This window comes from Octodon degus, unplaced genomic scaffold, assembly GCF_000260255.1.
Source record: "Octodon degus isolate 3935 unplaced genomic scaffold, OctDeg1.0 scaffold00089, whole genome shotgun sequence".
Classification (NCBI taxonomy): domain Eukaryota; kingdom Metazoa; phylum Chordata; class Mammalia; order Rodentia; family Octodontidae; genus Octodon; species Octodon degus.
The window spans coordinates 8,260,463-8,264,170 of NW_004524665.1; the positions used below are offsets into that span (position 1 = coordinate 8,260,463).

Genomic DNA, 3,708 nt, shown 5'->3' on the forward strand with positions numbered 1-3,708 from the left:
GCCCAAGGCCGAGGAGCAGGCCTGCAGTACTCCATGGTGCCGGCTACACAGGCTACATGGAGCCTGGTGGTTGTCTCCTGTGCCTTTGGAGCTTCCTCTGCACCACATTTGGAGATACCACACACCTGGTGGCTCTGCCTGTAGGCTGCACAGTCATAAGCTGTTGAGCCACCTCCAGCTGCCCAAGTGGGGGCATTCCATTTAGGGTCCCCAGCAGCACTGTCCACACCGGTACATTTGGTCTGCCCTAGCGTCAGAGTCCATATTCTTGGTCCAAAACCTGCAGAACGCAGCTTTGCGGGAACTCTTTCTATGGAGAACTTTTGTCTATTTTGGATAAACTGTTCTGGGGTGTAGCATGTGCTCGTCCCTCAGGCCCCAATTCTTGGAGACCTTGGGGAGGAGGGACAGGATCATCTGCCCTGAGGACAGCGCCCCAGGAGTTCCAGGCAGGAACAATGGCTCCGTGAAATGGGGTCATGCCACTCGTGGTGGTGGCCCAGCAGGACACGAAGGAGGGTCACAGTCGCAGTTTTGCTTGGGTCCTGCCAAAAGGCCCACAGCAAGTCCATGGTCTTTTTCTGCTCCTGGCCACCTTCCCAGCGAGCTGCTGCTGAGACTGTAAATTCAACTGTAATTTGCAACTGGTCTAGGAAGTTTTGTTTGATTTTCAGAAATACCTTTCTGGTGACTTTGGGGAGAGAGGCTCCTTCCGTGCTGCCCGTGTGGTTGTCACGCTGTGTGTTCCCGGGTCTGAGCAGCCAATGTGCTCTGAAGCTACACCCCACGCGGGTGCTGGGGCCTGTGTTGCTGTGACGACAGCCCCAGTCCAGCGGCCAGGCTCTCCTCACAGATAACCCGAATGACCTGACATGGGAGTGAGCAGTGCTCAGGATAGCACCCAGTTTCCTGCTGGCAGGGAGCAGGAAGCCACTCAGGCCCTGGGGCAGATCAGTCTGCAGCCTAGTCTTGGCATGTCTCTGTGCTGTGGTCCCTCCCAGGACTAGTGCGGGGCAGCCCAGGTCCTAGCCAGGAGACAGTGACCCACAGTACCTGAGCCAGGAGGGTGGGATGCCCTGGTGCACCCTGCAGTCCCAGCACTCTGAAGGCTGAGGAAGAAAGGTTGCTCGAGTTCAGGGCCAGACGCCTGTGGCGTGCCCAGGTCACTCTGCCAGCTCCTTGAAAGGATGTGCTGCATACCTGCTGAGAAGCTGCTGGGCTGGGCTTGGGCTGGCAGGACTCGCTAGCTTGGAGAAGGCCCCGTCAGGGGGTCCCTCGTTCGCTGCCTGTGGTACTTGCAGCCCTTGCTGGAAGCTCTGATGGGTGCTACCCAGCTCTCCCCGGGAGCCAGCCTGGTGCCCTGCATTTCCCTAGGAGTGGGATGTGGGGACCACCAGGGGCTGCTGGCTTGCTGGGGCAGGCAGAAGCAGCCTCCTCCACTAGTGTCCCCCTGCTGCCCTCTGCCTGCAGAGCCGGCATTGTGTCCTTGTCCATGAGTTAAGGCTGGGTGCAAGCCCAGGTTGCACAAGCACAGCACGGATGTGTGATGCAAGTCCTAAAGAAAGCAGCAGGCTGTGTTCAGCAGTTCCAGAATACAAAGTCTTGTGTTGGTGTCTGGTAGATCTGCTCTAAAATCATGCTCTTCCTGCATAAGACCCAGTCACCCTGGGGCACCCCCGGCCTGGAGCCAAAAGCTGTTGCTCCCCAGGGGTGCTGCTTCTGGGCGGAGACCTTTAGATGCAGCCACATGCGTCTCACAGTCGCTGCCCCTCCAGCTCTGGCCCAGTTGGTGACAGGCTCCCGGGCTGTCAGGCTGGCGCTCCACTGTCAGGTCTACTTCCAGATTTGCCTGTGCTGTGTCCTTCCGCTTCGGTCCTTCCAACAGGGGCCCGCTGTTGGAGCAAGAATTGCCACGGATCCTACCAGAGAAACGCAGGAGAGCTTTGTGGCCCAACTCACAGGTAAACGGTCCTGGGGGACCTGGACCCCACCTGCTTCAGAACCGAACCACGCTTTCTCCTGCTCCTCCAAAGCACTACCTGAGTGCTTGCTTCAGTAGCACATATACTGAAATTGGAACGATACAGAGAAGAAAGGAAAGGACACAGCTTTGTGTGCAGTTGGCTCCTCCAGGCAGGGGAGACCCGGCAGCCCCAGTCTGCCTGTGCTACCTGCTTTCAGGTAGTGCTTTTTTTTTTTTTTTTTTTAAAGGCTTAAAATGACCTTTAATAAGTTGATGCTATATTACTGCTCCATTTCTCAGAAAAACTCCAAATTTAAGATATCATGGATAAATCAAACATGGTACACCAATAAAAAATGCACAGCATAACTACCTAAGATAGGCAAGGCTAAGTTCTACTGTCAGACCTTCACCATACAGCAACCCTATTCCCAAGATTGTACTAGGCCTATCAACAAAAGCTGTGAACAGCAACATCATAAACACAAAAATGTCATTTCTGGGATGTAAAAAAAATGAAACGCTTCACGAATTTGCATGTCATTCTTGTGCAAGGGCCATGCTAATCTTCGCTGTATCGTTCCAATTTCAGTATATGTGCTACTGAAGCAAGCACTCAGGTAGTGCTTTGGAGGAGCAGGAGAAAGCGTGGTTCGGTACTGAAGCAGGTGGGGTCCATGCCCCCCAGGATCGTTTACCTATGAGTTGGGCCACAAAGCTCTCCTGCGTTTCTCTGGTAGGATCCGTGGCAATTCTTGCTCCAACAGCGGGCCCCTGGTCCTTCCGTCCAATGCAGCTCTAAGGTCCCTCTTCCGGCCCAGGGCTCTGCATCTGAAATTCCCCAATTCTGGCATCCAAAATTCCCTGAAGTCTGAGACATTTGGACATGATGCCACAAGCGTATAAAATGACTTTTAGGCCATTATACAGCATGCATAGGAAACATAAGTGGATTCTTTCTTTTAAAAATGTATTTAGTCTACAGGGTCTCACCACACAGATTGGACTCATAGTGATCCTCTGATGGCAGGGCTGTTAGAATTCTACTTTTTTTTTTTTTATGAATGAGGCTCTTTATTAACCCATCATCCTTTGTTCTAATGCTTCTTGTTGGCAGCTGCCACCTGTCTGGTGATTCTGTCCAGATCTCTCTGTCCCTAAGGTGTCAACTTGCAGCTCCCATCTTGGTCCTTTTCCACCATTTTCAGCTCTCAAGGGCTTGGAGGACTCGGTGTGCCACACTCTTGGAACCTCAGCTGAAGTGGCTGGATGTGACACCATTCCTTTGACGGCCACCGTAGATCTTGGTCATGGAGCTAACCCCCAGACTTTGAGGAAGACTGCCAGAGCTCTGACGAACTCCTGCTGGTTTATGTATTGTACAGTAACTCCAGGCATCGTGTGGCCTCCGCACTGCCAGCCAGGGGAAAAGGGAGAATTCTATCTTTAAACATGGGTTCCATCCCTAATAATGTGTTCTGATGTATATGTAAATATTCCAAAATCCGAACAATGTACCCCAAATCCAACACGCGGCGGGGCCCAAAGCACTCGTTGCACCTGTGGGAAGGGCCATACCGCAGGCCCTGCTCCGGGAAGCACTCAGCCTCTGCTCTCCTTTGCCTCATTCCTGGACATGCAGAGCTGGACAAGCCCAGAGCACCTCACCTGCCACACACTGTCCTCCCATGCCTGGACTTCACACTGCCCTTGGACAGAAGAGGAGGCTGTTGGTGGGGAACTAA

General features: G+C 53.3%; 1 non-coding gene and 1 pseudogene across 1 annotated transcript; both read right to left on the reverse strand.

Moving 5' to 3' along the window:
* Window positions 1-2,472: 2,472 nt before the first annotated feature.
* LOC111818391 lies at window positions 2,473-2,579 on the reverse strand. The gene has a single exon (XR_002822392.1). It is a non-coding gene; the product is annotated as a U6 spliceosomal RNA (small nuclear RNA).
* Window positions 2,580-3,060: 481 nt separating this feature from the next.
* On the reverse strand, window positions 3,061-3,361 carry LOC111818364 (annotated as a pseudogene).
* Window positions 3,362-3,708: the final 347 nt, after the last annotated feature.